The following is a 24,153-nucleotide window of genomic DNA, read 5'->3' as shown; positions in this document are numbered from 1 at the left end:
TAAGGATCCCTGGACGTTACCTTTGCTTGCAGGGGCTTGCACATGTGCTGATGTAAGGATCCCTGGATTTTACCTTTGCTTGCAGGGGGTGGCACATGTGGTGATGTAAGGCCCCTGGATTTTACCTTTGCTTGCAGGGGGTGGCGCATGTGGTGATGTAAGGATCCCTGGATGTTACCTTTGCTTGCAGGGGCTTGCACATGAGGTGATGTAAGGATCCCTGGATTTTACCTTTGCTTTCAGGGGGTGGCACATGTGATGATGTAAGGACCCCTGGATTTTACCTTTGCTTGCAGGGGGTGGCGCATATGCTGATGTAAGGATCCCTGGATGTTACTTTTGCTTGCATGGGCTTGCACATGTGGTGATGTAAGGATCCCTGGATTTTACCTTTGCTTGCAAGGGGTGGCACATGTGGTGATGTAAGGACCCCTGGATTTTACTTTTGTTTGGGTGGCGCATGTGATGATGTAAGGATCCCTGGATTTTACCTTTGTTTGGGTGGTGCATGTGATGATGTAAGGATCCCAGGATTTTACCTTTGCTTGCAGTGGGTGGTGCATGAGGTGATGTAAGGATCCCTGGATTTTACCTTTGCTTGCAGGGGGTGGCACATGTGGTGATGTAAGGACCCCTGGATTTTACCTTTGTTCAGGTGGCACATGTGATGATGTAAGTATCCCTGGATGTTACCTTTGCTTGCAGAGGCTTGCACATGTGGTGATGTAAGGATCCCTGGAGTTTACAATTGCTTGCAGGGGGTGGCGCATGTGGTGATGTAAGGATCCCTGGATGTTACCTTTGCTTGCAGGGGCTTGCACATGTGGTGATGTAAGGATCCCTGGATTTTACCTTTGCTTTCAGGCGGTGGCACATGTGGTGATGTAAGGACCCCTGGATATTACCTTTGCTTGCAGGGGGTTGCACATGTGGTGATGTAAGGATCCCTGGATGTTACCTTTGCTTGCAGGGGCTTGCACATGTGGTGATGTAAGGATCCCTGGATTTTACCTTTGCTTGCAGGGGGTGGCACATGTGGTGATGTAAGGACCCCTGGATTTTACCTTTGTTTGGGTGGCGCATGTGATGATGTAAGGATCCCTGGATTTTACCTTTGCTTGCAGGGAGTGGTGCATGTGGTGATGTAAGGATCCCTGGACGTTACCTTTGCTTGCAGGGGCTTGCACATGTGGTGATGTAAGGATCCCTGGATTTTACCTTTGCTTGCAGGGGGTGGCACATGTGGTGATGTAAGGCCCCTGGATTTTACCTTTGCTTGCAGGGGGTGGCGCATGTGGTGATGTAAGGATCCCTGGATGTTACCTTTGCTTGCAGGGGCTTGCACATGAGGTGATGTAAGGATCCCTGGATTTTACCTTTGCTTTCAGGGGGTGGCACATGTGATGATGTAAGGACCCCTGGATTTTACCTTTGCTTGCAGGGGGTGGCGCATGTGGTGATGTAAGGATCCCTGGATGTTACTTTTGCTTGCAGGGGCTTGCACATGTGGTGATGTAAGGATCCCTGGATTTTACCTTTGCTTGCAGGGGGTGGCACATGTGGTGATGTAAGGACCCCTGGATTTTACTTTTGTTTGGGTGGCGCATGTGATGATGTAAGGATCCCTGTATTATACCTTTGTTTGGGTGGTGCATGTGATGATGTAAGGATCCCAGGATTTTACCTTTGCTTGCAGTGGGTGGTGCATGAGGTGATGTAAGGATCCCTGGATTTTACCTTTGCTTGCAGGGGGTGGCACATGTGGTGATGTAAGGACCTCTGGATTTTACCTTTGCTTGCAGGGGGTGGCGCATGTGGTGATGTAAGGAACACTGGATTTTACCTATGCCTGGGTGGCGCATGTGATGATGTAAGGATCCCTGGATTTTACCTTTGCCTCGGTGGCGCATGTGGTGATGTAAGGATCCCTGGATTTTACCTTTGCTTGGGGTGGCGCATGTGGTGATGTAAAGATCCCTGGATTTTACCTTTGGTTGGGGTGGCGCATGTGGTGATGTAAGGATCCCTGGATTTTACCTTTGCTTTGGGTGGCGCATGTGGTGATGTAAGGATCCCTGGATTTTACCTTTGCTTGCATGGGTTTGCACATGTGGTGATGTAAGGACCCCTGGATTTTACCTTTGCTTGCAGGGTGTGGCGCATGTGGTGATGTAATGATTCCTGGATTTTACCTTTGCCTGGGTGGCGCATGTGGTGATGTAAGGATTCCTGGATTTTACCTTTGTCTGGGTGGCACATGTGGTGATGTAAGGATCCCTGGATGTTACCTTTGCTTGGGGTGGCGCATGTGGTGATGTAAGGACCCCTGGATTTTACCTTTGCTTGCAGGGGGTGGCACATGTGGTGATGTAAGGATCCCTGGATTTTACCTTTGCTTGCAGGGGGTGGCACATGTGGTGATGTAATGACCCCTGGATTTTACTTTTGTTTGGGTGGCGCATGTGATGATGTAAGGATCCCTGGATTTTACCTTTGTTTGGGTGGCGCATGTGATGATGTAAGGATCCCAGGATTTTACCTTTGCTTGCAGTGGGTGGTGCATGTGGTGATGTAAGGATCCCTGGATGTTACCTTTGCTTGCAGGGGCTTGCACATTTGGTGATGTAAGGATCCCTGGAATTTACCTTTGCTTGCAGGGGGTGGCACATGTGGTGATGTAAGGCCCCTGGATTTTACCTTTGCTTGCAGGGGGTGGCGCATGTGGTGATGTAAGGATCCCTGGATGTTACCTTTGCTTGCAGGGGCTTGCACATGTGGTGATGTAAGGATCCCTGGATTTTACCTTTGCTTTCAGGGGGTGGCACATGTGATGATGTAAGGACCCCTGGATTTTACCTTTGCTTACAGGGGGTGGCACATGTGGTTATGTAAGGACCCCTGGATTTTACCTTTGTTTGGGTGGTGCATGTGATGATGTAAGGATCCCTGGATTTTACCTTTGCTTGCAGGGGGTGGCGCATGTGGTGATGTAAGGATCCCTGGATTTTAACTTTGTTTGGGGTGGCGCATGTGATGATGTAAGGATCCCTGGATTTTACCTTTGTTTGGGTGGCGCATGTTGTGATGTAAGGATCTCTGGATGTTACCTTTGCTTGCAGGGGCTTGCACATGTGGTGATGTAAGGATCCCTGGATTTTACCTTTGCTTGCAGGGGTTGGCACATGTGGTGATGTAAGGACCCCTAGATTGTACATTTGCTTGCAGGGGTTGGCGCATGTGGTGATGTAAGGATCCCTGGATTTTACCTTTGTTTGGGTGGCGCATGTGATGATGGAAAGATCCCTGGATTGTACCTTTGTTTGTGTGGCGCATGTGATGATGTAAGGATCCCTGGATTTTACCTTTGGTTGCAGAGGGTGGCGCATGTGGTGATGTAAGGATCCCTGGATGTTACCTCTGCATGCAGGGGCTTGCACATGTGGTGATGTAAGGATCCCTGGATTTTACCTTTGCTTGCAGGGGGTGGCACATGTGGTGATGTAAGGACCCCTGGATTTTACCTTTGTTTGGGTGGCGCATGTGATGATGTAAGGATCCCTGGATTTTACGTTTGCTTGCAGGGAGTGGTGCATGTGGTGATGTAAGGATCCCTGGACGTTACCTTTGCTTGCAGGGGCTTGCACATGTGGTGATGTAAGGATCCCTGGATTTTACCTTTGCTTGCAGGGGGTGGCACATGTGGTGATGTAAGGCCCCTGGATTTTACCTTTGCTTGCAGGGGGTGGCGCATGTGGTGATGTAAGGATCCCTGGATGTTACCTTTGCTTGCAGGGGCTTGCACATGAGGTGATGTAAGGATCCCTGGATTTTACCTTTGCTTTCAGTGGGTGGCACATATGATGATGTAAGGACCCCTGGATTTTACCTTTGCTTGCAGGGGGTGGCGCATGTGGTGATGTAAGGATCCCTGGATGTTACTTTTGCTTGCAGGGGCTTGCACATGTGGTGATGTAAGGATCCCTGGATTTTACCTTTGCTTGCAGGGGGTGGCACATGTGGTGATGTAAGGACCCCTGGATTTTACTTTTGTTTGGGTGGCGCATGTGATGATGTAAGGATCCCTGGATTATACCTTTGTTTGGGTGGTGCATGTGATGATGTAAGGATCCCAGGATTTTACCTTTGCTTGCAGTGGGTGGTGCATGAGGTGATGTAAGGATCCCTGGATTTTACCTTTGCTTGCAGGGGGTCGCACATGTGGTGATGTAAGGACCCCTGGATTTTACCTTTGTTCAGGTGGCACATGTGATGATGTAAGTATCCCTGGATGTTACCTTTGCTTGCAGGGGCTTGCACATGTGGTGATGTAAGGATCCCTGGAGTTTACCTTTGCTTGCAGGGGGTGGCGCATGTGGTGATGTAAGGATCCCTGGATGTTACCTTTGCTTGCAGGGGCTTGCACATGTGGTGATGTAAGGATCCCTGGATTTTACCTTTGCTTGCAGGGGGTGGCACATGTGGTGATGTAAGGACCCCTGGATATTACCTTTGCTTGCAGGGGGTGGCACATGTGGTGATGTAAGGATCCCTGGATGTTACCTTTGCTTGCAGGGGCTTGCACATGTGGTGATATAAGGATCCCTGGATTTTACCTTTGCTTGCAGGGGGTGGCACATGTGGTTATGTAAGGACCCCTGGATTTTACCTTTGCTTGGGGTGGCGCATGTGGTTATGTAAAGATCACTGGATTTTACCTATGCCTGGGTGGCGCATGTGATGATGTAAGGATCCGTGGATTTTACCTTTGCCTGGGTGGCGCATGCGGTGATGTAAGGATCCCTGGATTTTACCTTTGCTTGGGGTGGCGCATGTGGTTATGTAAAGATCACTGGATTTTACCTTTGCTTGGGGTGGCGCATGTGGTGATGTAAGGATCCCTGGATTTTACCTTTGTTTGGGGTGGCGCATGTGGTGATGTAAGGATCCCTGGATTTTACCTTTGCTTGCATGGGTTTGCATATGTGGTGATGTAAGGACCCCTGGATTTTACCTTTGCTTGCAGGGTGTGGCGCATGTGGTGATGTAAGGATTCCTGGATTTTACCTTTGCCTGGGTGGCGCATGTGGTGATGTAAGGATTCCTGGATTTTACCTTTGTCTGGGTGGCGCATGTGGTGATGTAAGGATCCCTGGATGTTACCTTTGCTTGGGGTGGCGCATGTGGTGATGTAAGGACCCCTGGATTTTACCTTTGCTTGCAGGGGGTGGCAAATGTGGTGATGTAAGGATCCCTGGATTTTACCTTTGCTTGCAGGGGGTGGCCCATGTGGTGATGTAATGACCCTTGGATTTTACTTTTGTTTGGGTGGCGCAGGTGATGATGTAAGGATCCCTGGATTTTACCTTTGTTTGGGTGGCGCATGTGATGATGTAAGGATCCCAGGATTTTACCTTTGCTTGCAGTGGGTGGTGCATGTGGTGATGTAAGGATCCCTGGATGTTACCTTTGCTTGCAGGGGCTTGCACATTTGGTGATGTAAGGATCCCTGGATTTTACCTTTGCTTGCAGGGGGTGGCACATGTGGTGATGTAAGGCCCCTGGATTTTACCTTTGCTTGCAGGGGGTGGCACATGTGGTGATGTAAGGATCCCTCGATGTTACCTTTGCTTGCAGGGGCTTGCACATTTGGTGATGTAAGGATCCCTGGATTTTACCTTTGCTTGCAGGGGGTGGCACATGTGGTGATGTAAGGCCCCTGGATTTTACCTTTGCTTGCAGGGGGTGGCGCATGTGGTGATGTAAGAATCCCTGGATGTTACTTTTGCTTGCAGGGGCTTGCACATGTGGTGATGTAAGGACCCCTGGATTTTACCTTTGTTCAGGTGTCACATGTAATGATGTAAGGATCCCTGGATTTTACCTTTGCTTGCAGGGGGTGGCGCATGTGGTGATGTAAGTATCCCTGGATGTTACCTTTGCTTGCAAGGGCTTGCACATGTGGTGATGTAAGGATCCCTGGATTTTACCTTTGCTTGCAGGGGGTGGCGCATGTGGTGATGTAAGGATCCCTGGATGTTACCTTTGCTTGCAGGGGCTTGCACATGTGGTGATGTAAGGATCCCTGGATTTTACCTCTGCTTGCAGGGGGTGGCACATGTGGTGATGTAAGGACCCCTGGATATTACCTTTGCTTGCAGGGGGTGGCGCATGTGGTGATGTAAGGATCCCTGGATGTTACATTTGTTTGCAGGTGCTTGCACATGTGGTGATATCAGGATCCCTGGATTTTACCTTTGCTTGCAGGGGGTGGCACATGTGGTTATGTAAGGACCCCTGGATTTTACCTTTGTTTGGGTGGCGCATGTGATGATGTAAGGATCCCTGGATTTTACCTTTGCTTGCAGGGGGTGGTGCATGTGGTGGTGTAAGGATCCCTGGATGTTACCTTTGCTTGCAGGGCCTTGCACATGTGGTGATGTAAGGATCCCTGGATTTTACCTTTGCTTGCAGGGGGTGGCACATGTGGTGATGTAAGGACCTCTGGATTTTACCTTTGCTTGCAGGGGGTGGCGCATGTGGTGATGTAAGGATCCCTGGATTTTACCTTTGCCTAGGTGGCGCATGTGATGATGTAAGGATCCCTGGATTTTACCTTTGCCTGGGTGGCGCATGTGGTTATGTAAGGATCCCTGGATTTTACCTTTGCTTGGGGTGGTGCATGTGGTGATGTAAAGATCCCTGGATTTTATCTTTGCTTGGGGTGGCACATGTGGTGATGTAAGGATCCCTGGATTTTACCTTTGCTTGCATGGGTTTGCACATGTGGTGATGTAAGGACCCCTGGATTTTACCTTTGCTTGCAGGGTGTGGCGCATGTGGTGATGTAAGGATTCCTGGATTTTACCTTTGCCTGGGTGGCGCATGTGGTGATGTAAGGATTCCTGGATTTTACCTTTGCCTGGGTGGCGCATGTGGTGATGTAAGGATCCCTGGATGTTACCTTTGCTTGGGATGGCGCATGCGGTGATGTAAGGACCCCTGGATTTTACCTTTGCTTGCAGGGGGTGGCACATGTGGTGATGTAAGGATCCCTGGATTTTACCTTTGCTTGCAGGGGGTGGCACATGTGGTGATGTAAGGACCCCTGGATTTTACCTTTGCTTGCAGGGGGTGGCACATGTGGTGATGTAAGGACCCCTGAATTTTACCTTTGCCTGGGGTGATGCATGTGGTAATGTAAGGACCCCTGGATTTTACCTTTGCTTGCAGGGGGTGGCACATGTGGTGATGAAAGGACCCCTGGATTTTACCTTTGCTTGCAGGGGGTGGCACATGTGGTGATGTAAGGACCCCTGGATTTTACCTTTGCTTCCAGGAGTTTGCGCATGTGGTGATGTAAGGATCCGTGGATTTTACCTTTGCTTGAGTTGGCGCAGGTTGTGATGGAAGGACCCCTGGCTATAACCTTTGCTGGCAGTGGGTGGCTAAAACTGTCAGAGATTAACAGATTCTCAAAACCTTTTTTGGGGGAAATATGAGATGCTCCAGTTCTTGTCATCACTTGTGGCAAAAAACGTGCCCCCAATCCACAAAGAGCATCCGAATGTGCGCATGTAAGATGGGCAGATTGGCATGCCCTATTTCACACCCTTTGCGCTCATGTGCAAATAAGGGGGTGGCTCTACATATTTCAATGTGCATCTATAATCAATAAATGGGAGGCGCTTTGAAATGCATAAAGATCAAAGACCTTCCCCAGCGTCTGTTGGACTAGGCGCAGGGGAGGGCGCAATGCACACGAGGTTCATTTCTGAACCATTCATGCATCTTCTTTAAAGCAGGAGGGCACCAGTCTGAAACTGTGGTCTTTGGCTTGCATTTCCATCCTTCAAACAAGGACAGACCACATGTAAAGATTCCAGGCACTTTAATGCGCTCCCAACGCACAGGTGGTTGCTGAGAGTCAGTCATACATTAGTGCCTGGAGCACGCCCCTGACACTAATGCATGCAAAGGGGCTGGCCAGCGCATCTTTACGTTACTATCTGCCCCTTCGCCCCACTGAAATGCACAGGACACTTTTGAGAATAAGGCAATTTATCATTCATTTCTGCAATGAGCGCAAATGAAAAAAGCACCTCCTCTGAGCGTTTTCCTTTACGCTAATTTCTGAGAACCTGATCCAGTGACCCCACCCTTTCTTGAAGGTCACGCCGGGAGTCCTGAGTTGAGGTCTGTGAGCCTGCAGTATTGTATGCAATAGTAGACAGGAGTATCATGAGAGGAAGGCGACCCGCATCTGGCCCTGGGCTCGCAGGAGTTTTATGGGAGGACCTCTTGCCACCTCCTTACCAGCAGAGTGCATTCATTAACACCTACCTCTTACTGGCTGCTATTTTTATCATGCACATTACAGGGGGGCCCTGCTGTCAATCAGGCTGGTGTCCACTCCCTGAGCCATTGGCACCATTAACCCCTTTCTCAGCTGTGCTCTGAAAAGAGAAATCACCTCCCTGCCTTCCTGCTCAATCTCTGGCCTTCCTGCACGATCTCTGGCCTTCCTGCTCGATCTCTGGCCTTCCTGCACGATCTCTGGCCTTCATGCTAGATCTCTGGCCTTCCTGCTCGATCTCTGGCCTTCCTGCACGATCTCTGGCCTTCCTGCACGATCTCTGGCCTTCACGCACAATCTCTGGCCTTCCTGCACGATCTCTCGCCTTTCTGCTCGATCTCTGGCCTTCCTGCACGATCTCTGGCCTTCATGCACAATCTCTGGCCTTCCTGCTCGATCTCTGGCCATCCTGCACGATCTCTGGCCTTCCTGTTCGATCTCTGGCCTTTCTGCATGATCTCTGGCCTTCACGCACAATCTCTGGCCTTCCTGCATGATCTCTGGCCTTTCTGCTCGATCTCTGGCCTTCCTGCATGATCTTTGGCCTTCATGCACGATCTCTGGCCTTCCTGCTCGATCTTTGGCCTTCATGCACGATCTCTGGCCTTCCTGCTCGATCTCTGGCCTTCCTGCACGATCTCTGGCCTCCGTGCACGATCTCTGGCCTTCCTGCTCGATATTTGGCCTTTCTGGCCTTCCTGCACGATCTTCCTGCACTGTCCTTATTTCTGACTGTCTCTAACCTCTTCCGTCCAGCTACCGTATTGTTAGGGAGAATTCTCTGTTTAGGCTGAATTTCCTAACCTAGTGAGTCCCCCAGCAGCTTTGCTGGATTTCTGGAGTTGGTTTTTTCCATCCTGCCAAGAGTGAGACTCTTTTTCTCCCACTCTTGGACATGAATGTGTGTAATTCCTTGAAATGTCAATGTGTTCTATGGGCTATGGGGTCTTTTACTCCATAGGGTCTCATATATTTTTGCTATGTGTGTTACACCGCACCCTCCGTGCCGTAGCACTGGGGCGTCCTAGCGGACCTCCATCATAGACTCCATACCCGGGGACTGACTACTGTCTCCCCGGGCATGTAAAGTCACCATTGGCTTTACTAGACCTAAATTTACTAACAGAACTAGTACAAACCATCCTATTGTGGACGTACTAGTAGGGGTAATTCGATTACTCCTGGGTCTGTAATTCGAGGGGGCACTGTCCCGTCCCCCCTCGTCGAGTTTTGGCTGGTGGCATGGAAACTACTTGTTATATTCAACCCCGAATGTAACCCTATGGGATTCGTCCCATTGTTGGAGATTGATACTTTTTCCCGTCAATCTCTAACATACCACCGGTCTACTTATCTTAAATAAGTCTATCGGATGGTATTTTCTGCCAGAACTCGGCTTTCTAAAATGGCGTCTGTGTTCGTCTCTGTGACTCCTAAACCAAAGGTTGAGCCCTTTGTTCCACTTTTGGCGGGCCTCTGTACAGAGACCCTCCAAAGTGGTGCCATTCTGTCTGGGTTACCACAGGGATGTGGGAGAGGGTTTAGGCACCGTGGACCGAGTTGCCTTGCCAACTCCGGTCGCACTCTGGTGTGATTGGCCCAAGTGGTGAGCCTCCCCGCTCACCACTTAGCATGTTTTGAGTGACAGCTAGGCTGAATGAATGGGGGTTTTCTGCATAAAAGCAGGGCTTTTGGGACTGGATCTTCAGAAGTCGCCACAGGACCTAAGAATCCGACGAGGGTCAAGCTGAGCCGACCTGCAACGACGACACCTCCGGTGGAGCCCTGCTGAACCGACTCACCACTTCCCGACGACAGAGGAGATCTCCCTGCCGGAGAGTCTCTTCCCCTGACTGGTGGGAACAACCAGTCCCCTTTGCTTTTTCTTTGCCTCAGGACGCAGTGGTTGAATTGCCCATGCAGAGCACCTCGGCAACCGGATAGCCACTACCCCTGTACCGCGACCAAAAGGTGGTGCCTTGTGACGGAGCACCCCGCGGCTGGTCTCTTCCCTGGTGGTGCAACGATCTTCAACTTTCCTTCGACGACGAGATCATCTCTTCTCTTGGCAAAGACCGGACGTGCATCCACCACCAGGAACAACTGCCCCCGCCGGAGCTGTCTCTCCACAATCAAGGTACTGTGTCCGCCTGGCTTCCCTTGTTGCCGGATAGAGTGAGGTGTCTTAATCCTCGCCTCTCCATAGGGTCGCCTCCAAGCTTTCTCTAGCGTGTTGTTCTGAACTTGTCCAATCTGCCGATAACAATTTGCTACAAAGACTCGAACGCATTTCCACTAAGATACTTTTTGGGACATACCGCCTTGCCTCTCTCCGAGTGGGCCTGGCCTCTGAACTTTATGATCTAAAGTGGTTCTTGTCTTCTTGCCTTGCATTTGTCCGTAAAGTATTGGTACCGTGTTGATTTCGTAACCCGCCTTATTTTTCTCTCCCGTCCTAACGAATACTAGAGTGCCATCTAGGGTAACGCATACACCTCTGTCTGCAAATAAGTGATGCTGGTAAACCTAGACTTGTCGAACTATTGTTAGGGGGATTGATCTTTTTCTTCGTATAGTAATTGTAATTGAAGTTGTTTGCCGTATTAGTGCCAGAGTGTTTTATATAGATGTGTCGTTAGAAATAAATACCTTTATATCTTTACACCGAAGCCTTGTTCCGTGTTTACTTGTTCTACTGTGTGGATTGCCCTATTTTGTATACTCCACATACTGCCTAACTCTTCTTGAGGGAAGTCTGACTGCTCAGCCACAGCTACCAAGTGAATCTGTGTGGTACAGACTGCTACCAAGTGGGTTTACTGCCAAACACCTGTAGTCCTAAATCTTTTGCAGTGGTCCCAGAGGGAACTGCACAGGTTTCCGCCTAACACTGGTGTACAGCGGTGGGATTTATATCGAGTATACAGTTTAGAGTGCTTTTCGACACTTTAGGATCACCAACCACAAAGTTTAGCACTAAAAAGCAACTTTCAAAAACATGTCTACTATGGAAGCTTACAGTCAAGAATCCTTGTCAGGTGAAAATACTGAGAGTTTACGAGCTCTCTGTAGGCAAGAGAATCTTCCTGTGAGGGTCAAGTAGTTAGAACTAATAGAGAGATTGCTGGCGAACCAAAGTCTGGGTAGTGGGTCAGAGGAACACATTTCTCCAGCAAATGTAGATAACAGTGATGGTGTTGATCTAAATCATAATTCTGATGATAGTGATGAAGAGGCTGAAGAGGAAGGAGAGGCTAACGAAACTGTCTCCCCTGCTCCTCTACCTGCCTTACCAGCTATGGGGCCCATACCAGGTCCCACATGTAACCCTGCTTATTTTGAACTTGAAAAAATGAAGCTCGAATTAGAATACAAACGGTTCTTGGCTCAATCTGAACGAAACCAAGAGCTCGAGTTCAGACGGATGAGTGCCCAGGCTGAGCAGAAGCAAGCTGAGTTAAGACTCAGGGAAATAGAACTTAATCACGAGTTAGAGATGAAAAAGTTGTCTGTGGAAAATGCTTCTCTCTCCTCTGGTTCCTCTAGGAGCTCCAGTCCCAAAAGACCCCGGATGCCGAAGCAATTAGTGGGTATGTATGAACCGAGATTGGATGTGTTGGATTGGTTAAAACTGTTTGAGTACAATCATGGGCTCCAGGACATCACCGGGAATGATTTGCTTCCCTGGTTGTTCTCTAGGCTCCCCCCTGTTGCGACTGATGTGGTAATGGAGTTGGGGGAGGCGGATAAGACGGATTACGAAAGTGTGAAACTAGCTTTGATAGCTAGGTTCGGGAAGACCCCTTCCCAGTATCTTAAGAGGTTTAGAACCCTCAAAAAGCATGATGGTACCCCTTGGGCTACCTCGGTGAGTGAAGGGTTGAAAAACTTAGAGGGATGGATTAAGGGTTACAAAGTGAACACTTAAGAGGGTATGAAGAATCTTTTTATGTTGGAGTCTATTTATGATGCCTCTTCTCCGGAGCTCAGACAGCACTTGGCTGATTCGAAGGAATTGGATTCCAGGAAGCTAGCTAAGGCTGCTGACTTGTGGGTTGCCAACAGGGCTACTCATAAGGATTCTGGGGCAACTCAGAAGAAGAATGAGGGAAAACAGCCTAAAAAAGACTCAAAAGAGAATTCGAATAACTCAAATTCCAAGTAGGGCCCCAAACAAAATAACCAGGGTAAACCCCAGGGAAAACCACAACCGAATAGTGTACCTTCTGGCCACAAACCAGAAGGAGGTCAGAGCAAGCCACCATTCCAGAGAGCATTTGGAACATGATATCTCTGTGGGGCAACTGACCATATCAAAGGAGATCCAAAATGTAAGGGTAAACCTACTGGGATCAGCACAGTCTCCTTAGCCTTCACTCCCGAGGAGGAAGTCCAAATGACTAGTGCTCACTTTGAAGTCTTTGCTGAAGAACCTTGGGTTCTTCAAGCAAGTATATCAGTAGAGTCGATGGATCTGGTTAGTAATCAGAATAGGAGTGTGCACGACTCTATACCAGAAAACTCTAAATGTTATTATGTGGACAGTGTTCTTGTCAATGGCCAGGATACTCCTGCCAGACGAGACTCTGGGGCCAGCAGAACAGTAGTGGACAAAAGCTTTTTCAGACCTGAGGATGTTGCTAAGGCACCCAAAGGTCCCACTAAGATGTCTGGAGGCCCTGTCCAACTGGTTCCAATTCTACCAGCCCTCATTTAGTGTAATGACATGACAGTGTTGATTCCTGTCAGTGTTCAGACTGAGGTGCCTGGGAGAGTCCTGTTGGGGAATGATCTAAAAACTCTAGGAGTAGTATCCAGTACCCCCAGGCCTCCCAGTATGGAGACCCAGAACCAAACCAAATTGGCTAGAGAGGCCAGCTTAAGGAACCACTCTAAGCCTGTGGGAACCTCTACTGAGAACCCCACTACAAGTCCTGGTGTTGGTAAATTGACCTCTGACCCAGGCAAATTTCAGGCTAACATGTTAGGGAAATGGGAGCCCCAACCAAGCTCCATCATTGTCCCCCCAGTTATAGAGTCTGTGACTCCCCCTGCTTATGAGGAAGAGGTGGATAGACCTACTGGAACCCTAACTAGGCCTAAGAGAACTGGTAATTCTCAGTGCTGGTGGAAAACCAGAAAAGAAAAGTCTAAGGCAAAAAAAAACCTTCAGACTGTTGGACCTTCCACAGAAGACTCCAACCCAATTCCTAGACTTAAGGGGGAAACTCCTAAAGTAGGTAAGGTAAGAGTCTCAGAGGAAGGAGAAGCATATACCTTGCTTATCTCCATCCCCTCCAACCAAGAGGCCTAAAACTCAACCTTCTCTCAACAGAGAGGTAGGGAAGACCTCTGGAGGCCCCTCTCAATCTAAGGAGTTTCCTGATAAGGACTCCTTGAAAAAGCCTATCATAGGTTCAGTAGTTGTATCAACTTCTGAGGGACTGGTCAACCAGATCCCCTATAAACTTAAAAAGACTTATGTTCCTATGAAGGTTTGTAGGTCATATAGCTTACAAAGGAAAACCCTGGAACCCATAGAACATAGGTCAAGGTGTCACCACCAAAATGCTGATGGTCTCTCTAGGATGTATGTCATCGACTAGAGGTATGAGATTCATCCAGGAGTGGATTAAATCCTCCTGTCCCTTAGTCTGGGGGGGGCGAGTGTTAGGGAGAATTCTCTGTTTAGGCTGAATTTCCTAACCTAGTGAGTTCCCCAGCAGCTTTGATTTCTGGAGTTTGTTTTTTCCATCCTGCCAAGAGTGAGACTCTTTTTCTCCCACTCTTGGACATGAATGTGTGTAATTCCTTGAAATGTCAATGTGTTCTATGGGCTATGGGGTCTTTTAATCCATAGGGTCTCATATGTTTTTTCTATGTGTGTTACACCGCACCCTCCGTGCCGTAGCACTGGGGCGTCCTAGCGGATCTCCATCATAGACTCCATACCCGGGGACTGACTACTGTCTCCCCGGGCATGTAAAGTCACCATTGGCTTTACTAGACCTAAATTTACTAACAGAGCTAGTACAAACCATCCTATTGTGGACGTACTAGTAGGGGTAATTCGATTACTCCTGGGTCTGTTATTCGAGGGGGCACTGTCCCGTCCCCCCTCGTCGAGTTTTGGCTGGTGGCAGTGGAAACTACTTGTTATATTCGACCCCGAATGTAACCCTATGGGATTCGTCCCATTGTTGGAGATTGATACTTTTTCCCGTCAATCTCTAACATACCACCGGTCTACTTATCTTAAATAAGTCTATCGGATGGTATTTTCTGCCAGAACTCGGCTTTCTAAAATGGCGTCTGTGTTCGTCTCTGTGACTCCTAAACCAAAGGTTGAGCCCTTTGTTCCACTTTTGGCGGGCCTCTGTACAGAGACCCTCGAAAGTGGTGCCATTCTGTCAGGGTTACCACAGGGGTGTGGGAGGGGGTTTAGGCACCCTGGACCGAGTTGCCTTGCCAACTCCGGTCGCACTCTGGTGTGATTGGCCCAAGTGGTGAGCCTCCCCGCTCACCACTTAGCATGTTTTGAGTGACAGCTAGGCTGAATGAATGGGGGTTTTCTGCATAAAAGCAGGGCTTTTGGGACTGGATCTTCAGAAGTCGCCACAGGACCTAAGAATCCGACGAGGGTAAAGCTGAGCTGACCTGCAACGACGACACCTCCGGTGGAGCCCTGCTGAACCGACTCACCACTTCCCGACGACAGAGGAGATCTCCCTGCCGGAGAGTCTCTTCCCGTGACTGGTGGGAACAACCAGTCCCCTTTGCTTTTTCTTCGCCTCAGGACGCAGTGGTCGAATTGCCCGTGCAGAGCACCTCGGCAACCGGATAGCCACTACCCCTGTACCGCGACCAAAAGGTGGTGCCTTGTGACGGAGCACTCCGCGGCTGGTCTCTTCCCTGGTGGTGCAACGATCTTCAACTTTCCTTCGACAACGAGATCATCTCTTCTCGTGGCAAAGACCAGACGTACATCCACCACCAGGAACAACTGTCCCCGCCGGAGCTGTCTCTCCACAAACAAGGTACTGGGTCCGCTTGGCTTCCCTTGTTGCCGGATAGAGTGAGGTGTCTTAATCCTCGCCTCTCCATAGGGTCGCCTCCAAGCTTTCTCTAGCGTGTTGTTCTGAACTGGTCCAATCTGCCGATAACAATTTGCTACAAAGACTGGAACGCATTTCCACTAAGATACTTTTTGGGACATACCGCCTTGCCTCTCTCCGAGTGGGCCTGGCCTCTGAACTTTATGATCTACAGTGGTTCTTGTCTTCTTGCCTTGCATTTGTCCGTAAAGTATTGGTACCGTGTTGATTTCGTAACCCGTCTTATTTTTCTCTCCCGTCCTAACGAATACTAGAGTGCCATCTAGGGTAACGCATACACCTCTGTCTGCAAATAAGTGATGCTGGTAAACCTAGACTTGTCGAACTATTGTTAGGGGGATTGATCTTTTTCTTCGTATAGTAATTGTAATTGAAGTTGTTTGCCGTATTAGTGCCAGAGTGTTTTATATAGATGTGTCGTTAGAAATAAATACCTTTATATCTTTACACCGAAGCCTTGTTCCGTGTTTACTTGTTCTACTGTGTGGATTGCCCAATTTTGTATACTCCACATACTGCCTAACTCTTCTTGAGGGAAGTCTGACTGCTCAGCCACAACTACCAAGTGAATCTGTGTGGTAAAGACTGCTACCAAGTGGGTTTACTGCCAAACACCTGTAGTCCTAAATCTTTTGCAGTGGTCCCAGAGGGAACTGCACAGGTTTCCGCCTAACACGTATCCAGTATTCAGGACGAACCGTGCCGAGAGGAGCTCGTTTGTCGGCATTTAGAATGGTATGGCGTCCTTTGGCCAACACCCGTTTTTACGATGAGTGTTTAGCAGCGGGAGTTTTTACCCCTCAAAAATAATGTTTAAAAAATGTCAATGACGGTTTTTGTAAAAACTCCCGCGGCAAACACCCTTCGTAAAAAACGGATGTCGGCGAACTGACATGGAACGTTTCTCATGTGGCCATGGCTACTAGCTGGGTTGGGGGTGGAAGTGGGCCACGGCGTGCACATGAGTTAATATAGTAGAAATTCACTGGCTTAGCAAGCTATTTATTGCTGTTAGGTCATTCGGAATATCCAAGGCCTAATAAGGTACTGTATACTCGTGCATCACTGTGCAAATTGTTCCTCCGCAAGAAAAGAGGCCAATTCTCATTTGTATTTCACAAAAAAAAGAAATATCTGTCCACCTAACCTTTCGTGCTTATCGAAAGTTTTGTAAATGTTTAAAAATACTAATCTGTGCAAAATCCTTTTGAAGGCAAAATAAAATAGCTTCAAAAACTTGACAGCTGCCCACGGATCTCTCACCCTGATTTCTATCTATTTACCTACTAATAAGGACGATGAAATCCCTTTGTTCCCTTCCCGCCTTGAAGCGCTTTGAAGCACTTCACTTGAGTATAAGTGTGTTACAAATGAACAATTAGAATTACAATGAGTTATATTTGGGAGGGAATATAGAATTGCTGCTAACTTTAATAAAGAAAATTTGAGTATACTGTGCTAGGATTCAAACTCGCTAAATGCAGATCGCACATAGATTCTAGCAGTGAGTACTAAACCTGCGGAGCTATCGTACTAGCTATTTGTTGTTAAATGTACATGCCATAGTAGTTGATAATGCCTTGGTTCTGTGGGTTAAATTTCTTACTGATATAAGCCCTATTAGTACAGTGCATAGAAGCAGGAAGAATATTTCAAGATCCACTAGATAACTAGATAATAGAAGTGTTATATTTTGTTTTTAAAAGTACTGAAGATAGCAGGGGACAGAAGAGGGTAATGGGCAAATAACCTAAATGTTTCTTTTGAATGCACAGTTGATTAAACAGCATATGTGTCGCAATTCGATAACTTAAAAAGTTAAAAGCTGAACTCTGACATGTGCCTGCATGCACTTTCCACGTTCATATTTCAGCAGGGCTGAATCAGCCCTTTATCTTTCTGAGGTTGATAAATTAAGTACTATTACATTCGGTAGAAATAGCACCTATTTTAACAGCAATTGGAAGTAGGAGGAGTCACACACAAAGCGATAGTCATAAGAATTTGTTATACCAGCGATGCTCCCTGTATAGGGGGAAAACGAGATCACAGAAACATAAAGCAATCAAGATAACTTTAAATAAGAGGATTTGGATCTGGAGGATCCAGTCTGCCTGGTCTGTATAGACTAGACTACTCCCCAGTTGGACATTGGCAAATATAGCACATTAGAGAAAGTCAAAACACACATGAAATAAGGAAGGCTTACGACAGGGGGAATTGTGATGGAAATATCATACTTTATATATCATATTTTATTTCACTTGAGTGTACAAGATGGGCTCATGCTTCATGACCCTCGATGCTTGTGACAGGTGATATATGTACGCAACCATGACATGATCTTTGCAAGATTTACAGTGTGTTCAGTCTCCAGATTTACCCTGCTAATCTTTTTGATGGTAAGTGCAATGGACCAACAGCAAGATTTGAGCTTCGCCCAGCTGTGCCCAGTAGGTTTCATTAACATATCGATGCCCTCCACTCATAAACTAAAAGGAAGAGTTTTTCTGTCTCCTGTTCGAGGTGCCGCTGGCCCAGTGCAAAAAAATAGCAAAGGGACCTAACCACCTTTTTTGCCTGGGTCTCACCAAAGCCTGTGCCCATCCTGGTATTAGAGGATTTATCTGCAGTATTGTGTTCTGGTCTGGGATATAAGAGTGGGACATTACATCAAGCCTTGCTGGCCACACCGTGAGCATGGTGTCCAGTTCTGAGGGTCGTGTAATCATAATTATACCAGGAGCATTGTGTCCAGTTCTGAGGGCCTTAACAGCAGTAGTATGTTCAGTTCTGGGAGATAATTTTGGGGTATTGCATCCAGTCCTGCTGGCTACACCCTAGCATTGTGTCCCGTTCGGGTGTCTTATCTGCAGCATTGTGTCCAGTTATGAAGGCTTCATCTACAGTAGTGTATCCAGTTCTGGGATATCTATTAAGTTCCGATGGCCACACCTAGAATATTGTGTCCAGTACTGGTGCCATATCTGCAGTATTATGTCAATTTCTGGGAGATACTTTAGGGCATTGCATCAAGTCCTGATGGCCACACCTGGAGCATTGTGTCACTTTCAGAGGGCTTCATCTGCAGTATTATGTCAATTTCTGGGAGATACTTTTGGGGCATTGCATCAAGTCCTGCTGGCCACACAGGCAGCATTGGTTCCATTTCTGAGGGCTTCATTTGCAGTATTATGTCCATTTCTGGAAGATACTTTTGGGGCATTGCATCAAGTCCTTCTGACCACAATGGGAACATTGTGTATTTTGTCCAGTTCTGGGATATATATTTGAGCTATTACATCACGTTCTGCTGGCCTCGTCTGGAATATTGTGTCCAGTTCTGGGGCCTCATCTACATTATTGTATCCAGTTCTGTAGGCTTCATCTGGAGTATTGAGTTACGTTATGCAGGATTTTTCAAGCATATGGGATGCAATTGTGGAAGTCATATCTAGGGTATTGTGCTTAGTTCTAGAGTTCACATCTGGAATACTGTATCCAGTTCTGAATGGTATATCTGGAGTACTAATTATGCCCCGTTCTGGATGCTTTAACTAGCGTATTGGATGCAGTTCTGGAGGCCACAGCTTGGGTATAATTTATAGTTCTGGATTTTATGCCTGCAGAATGGTCTTCAGATCTGGAAACCAAACGTGCCATACTTTATGCAGTTCTGAGGAGCTCCTTCTGAGTATTGTGCCTACTTCTGAATGCCACACCTAGCATGTAGTGTCCAGAACTGGAGGCCTAATCTTGAGTTGTATGTTTATCTCTGGAAGCAACATCTGGCATACTGTTTCCAGTTCTAGTAGCCTCACCAGCAGTATTGTTTTCATGCCTTCTGCCCTCTGCCACAATAAACTACTGAAGGTAACGGAATGTAGTGAACATAGACAAGCTTACTCCCAAAAAACGGCTGCTACATTGCTACACCATTACACTGCCCGCCACACGTGTCTGGCTCCTAAATAGAGGGAGTGCTGCGTAGTTAGGCAAGCACCCCCTTTTTGCTGACTCATGCGGGCTGTACTCCCGGTTCTGGTCCTCTGCCTGAACTGACCCTCCTGTTTATTCCTGTAAAGTCCTGGTGCTGTCTCACGGCAGTAGTCGTCGCACATAGAGCTTGTAGTGATCGGTATGGAGGCAGAAATCCCTTCAACCCCCGGTCGGGGTCAACACAACGAGCCCTCGACGTGCCCCTCTACTCTGACTCCCCGTAGGAGAAATAATGCACTATCAGAAGTTACGGCACAAAGCGCGAAAAGGAGTTTGAAACTCCAGTTAGAGCATCACGCCATATCAAAAATGCTGCATATCAACAAAGACTTAATGGGCAACCTTAAAAAAGATGGGCAAGGTCTTTGTGTTCCCCCTTGCTCTTCTACACTTAGTGCAAATGATATTACTGAGATGGAAGCTTCTAAGGTGATAAGTATCACTAACAAGGAACAAGTTTATGTCGAGGGTTATACCCCAGAGGAGGAACCCCCGAAGACACCTCAAAATGGTCTGAATGAAACTCAGATAGAGGGTCTGCTAGTATCACGGAAGCTCACGGGGGGATGTTGACCCTAAGAGCTCGCTGTATTGGTGTCTGTTTAAGCAACAGATGCTGCTGGATACCGCTGCATGTATGAACTTTGATGATCTCCATAGATGGTTGTTGCTCATGTGTTCCAAAGAGCACTCTTTAGCAGGGCTTTTTTCAACAAAAGACCACACAATTGGCACATGACCGATTTGAAAAAACAACTCAAACCTCTCCTTCCCTATATAGGGTACAGCCATGTTGCCAAACAGACGACAGGTTTTTTCCATACCAGGCTCCCCCCATCAGGAGGAATTAGCTGTATCTGTCCCTCTTTTGATGGCCGTACCTCCACGGACTGCAACCGAATAATCTTTGGCTATCCCAGGGGCAACCTCCATCAAACAGCCAGTTGTGCTGACCACTAAACAAGTGCACTTCCGTTCCTTGCACACAAGGAAGCAATTTATGCCTAACATTGAGAATAATGACATTAAATCCTTTGTCCAGGACCACAAGAACCTCGTTATAACCAATGTAGGGAAAGCAGTAAGCACAGAGACTAGAAAATCTTTATGCAATAAGGTTTTTGCCTGGTTACGTCAGCGAACGGGACCAGGAGTGGTTAGAACACTGGACTTGAACTTTGCACGTTGGATTGATCTGAGCAATTTGTGCTCCATGCAATCTAGGGACTGTGTTCTAGTCGGTTGTGGGTCTACCATCCTCCCTGTCTCAGGCTTTGTAAATATATTCCTAGGTGTGGTTTGTTCTGCAAACTATTACTATAGGCACCCCTCCCCCTGACATTGGTCAATTCCAAGAGAGACTGATTTGCAAGTTTCCAATTATTTTTCCTCTGTGCTAGCTGTCAAGTGACCAATTTATAATTTTAGAGCTGTGGCCATTTTGCAATTAGTTGTACCTCTACATTATGGGTTGAACATTTCTTCATTGGATCTTCTGGTTTTTAGGTTGTACTTTTTTAAATTATTTATGTAAAATTGGTTTAGTTGAATTATCAACTTTTTCAATTATGAAGTTACAGTCATCTTTTCGAATATTGTTTTTTTCTTTTTCCTTTTTAAAACAATTCCACATATTTGATATAATGTGGTCACACAATTAAACAGTAATCTTCAATAGAACATCAATCCATTACAATCGCAGGATTTCAAGTACATTTCTGTGAACAACAACAACAAAAAAAGAAGAATAAAGTAAAGATAAATGTAATGTCTCATACAGTTGATCATTGTCTTCTACTAGGTATTAGAAAACATTGTCAGTCTAAATTTAATTCCCTGAAAGGAGCAAAAGGGTTTAGTACCAACATAGGATGTAAGTAGCATTTTATATTTCAGTCAATATAGTTCAAGACCAGCTTTATCACTGAAAATCCTAAAGAAAATCAAAAATAAACATACAATTACAATTCTCAATTGTATACATTTTACAACATTCAAATACTCTAACTTAACCAGCAGATATACATTCAATTTTATCTTTCTTTAGGATAGTAGAGTTATCTTCACAACGATTCATATGTATTAGAGATTAGCTGTCACTATTTGGATTGAAGAAGGTAAAATCACAAATAAACTTTTAAACAAAACATTAGTTAATCTGTTGATACGACAAATGGTGCAATGGAAATGAATACAAATCAGATAAAATTTGTATTATATCAATTATAAGTGAAGTTTTGGAAGTATTCAATAATGCCAACCATAATTTATCTTGAGTTAATAGAGTGAATTGACAAAAGTGTTTATACAGATATAGAATCCTCATGTCAACAAGTGATGATAATTCTATCATGAGATGTCTTGTTTTTTCCATGCTATCAACAAGTTTACAATGTCTACATGTTTTAGTTAAGTTAATATGATTATTATGATTTGCAAGTTTTTCATTTGTAGGAAGTAATTTAAGCCGAAAACGTAAAAAGGAGTCAGCTTATCTTCTATCCGGAAACGTCACTAATTATTGAGGTAATACATTTAGAGCTCGCCGTTGAAATGAGCCCTCCTTAGCAGCTTTGTGTGTATTAATTTTGTCAAAGGTACTTATCCAATCATATCTCCACAATTTGATCTTTGCTTTATCCAGAGCATCAAGTAACATGGATTCAGAAATCTCAGCCCCTTGAAGTATTGCACAGCAGGACTGTTTCCATTCATGCAACGGCATAGAGTTAGAAGCCTGGATACGCTTTTTGAGAATGGGAAATAGATTAGCTGATAAGGAAGAGAAAATTAGACATTTCCTGTAAGTTGATAGCATTAACCCGGAACTTGGTGCATTAAGAGATAGTAGACCAGATTCGTATCTGATAAGAGCAATTGGAGTGCTTGCAGGAACATGGAGAATATGCTTCCAAAATATACCCTCCAAGACATCCCACTGCACAGACTTTGGGAAAGTTTTAGTTTGACTTGCATATGTAATTATGGGTAAAACATTTTGAGTATAAAATATTCTGGCAGGCAAATGGGAGAACTTTCCATAGGCCATTTACAGAGCTTTCCCTTGAATTGCTAACAGTCTCATTCTAGTTGCAAGTTCCCCCTTGCAGGGTTGATCTGAAGGATGTGAGTTTATATTGACGCCTAGATATTTGTATTCATGGATCTGCAGTAGCAACCACTTACCTAGTTTCCAATTAAATGTATAACTCGATTTAAGACGCCGATGATGAAAAATGAATATATTGGATTTTGTTGTGGTAATTACCAAATCATTCTTTTGGGCATAGGCAGACAAGGCTTAAGCTTCCGTTGAAGACCAATTGGTGTCCTATCTAACAGCACCAAATTGTCGGCTTTTAATAAATACGATATTTCACAGTCACCCAATTTAGGCGTAAATGAACGAACAGAGTTAAAAGAGAGATACATATCACTAATATAAAAATTAAACAGGATAATAGCAAACGGAAACCTTGTTTAAAGCCAGCATTTGTTTCAATAGCCTGGGATAAAAGGCCATTAGTTGTCAATTTGACTCTAATAGAAGTATTAGAGTAAAATGTATAGATTAAGTACCTGATGTATACAGGAAAATTAGCATTTAAAAGTTTAGACCATAAAACCTGTCTCAAGACCAAATCAAAAGCTTGCTTAAAATCTATAAGAGCAATAAAGACAGGTTGTTTGTCCTGGGTGGCTTGATGTTTTATAGTGGAGAGTAATAAAAGGTCCAACGCAGTACCAATACCTGGTACAAAACCAGACTGATGTATATCAATAAATTGACTCTCAATAAGCCATTTTGTAAAATCACGTATAACTAATCTGGAAACAGTTTTGCCAGGAGCATATAGTAATGCTATTGGTCTAAAAATAGGGAGGAGAAAAGCTTCATTCTGAGATGTCAAAATTTGAGTTGTATTTATCACTCTCGTAAAGACAGTTTCAAGGAGAGAAGCCCATTTCTCTGGGTTGGATTTCAAAATTGCATTTGTTAAGTTGTCTGGTCCAGGGGCTCTAGAAGAACTCAATTTTTTAATTATGATAACAATGTCTAAAGTGTCAAATTTCAGTTGGTTTAAATCTGAATAAGTTAGAAAATGGAGACTCGGTTAAGTATTAGGATTCCACAAAAGGGTTTGGAAATGTGCAGTCCACATTAACTCTGAAATTGTATTCAAGAGAACAGGTCTATGAGCAACAGATGGCATGTTGTTGATTACTTTCCATATTTCTGCAGAGGATTTGGGGATGAGAGCTCTTAACATTAGTTCAGCTTTTTCCTGATTGTGTAATAATAACATTTGCCTAAACCTGTTTATATATCTAGTCTTCAGTAAAGTTCTGAGCACTAAGGATGTTTATGTGGGAGAGGGTTTTAATGCCTGCTTTAGTTGTTTAAATCAGAAATAGCTATCATTCGAGGATATTTATGGAGAAATACTGGATGAGTAAATCCTTAGCTCTCTTGTTTTATCATCAAAATACAGTCGTTATAAAAATTTGAGTTGGTGTTTGAGGGTTAATACTAATTTTCAATAGCCTCTGATGCAACTTCGAAATCAACCCAGGAGACCATTTAAGACAATTTCTGGAATTATTTAGTGCAACTTGGTGAGTGAAATATGACAAATTAAATTGAGTATGAGGAGTCCAGCAGACCTTAAGAATGTTATGATCGAT

The sequence above is a fragment of the Ambystoma mexicanum genome, chromosome 8 (assembly GCF_040938575.1).
Source record: "Ambystoma mexicanum isolate Mex_15411 chromosome 8, UKY_AmexF1_1, whole genome shotgun sequence".
Classification (NCBI taxonomy): Eukaryota; Metazoa; Chordata; class Amphibia; order Caudata; family Ambystomatidae; genus Ambystoma; species Ambystoma mexicanum.
Note: the sequence above shows the minus strand (reverse complement) of the source record.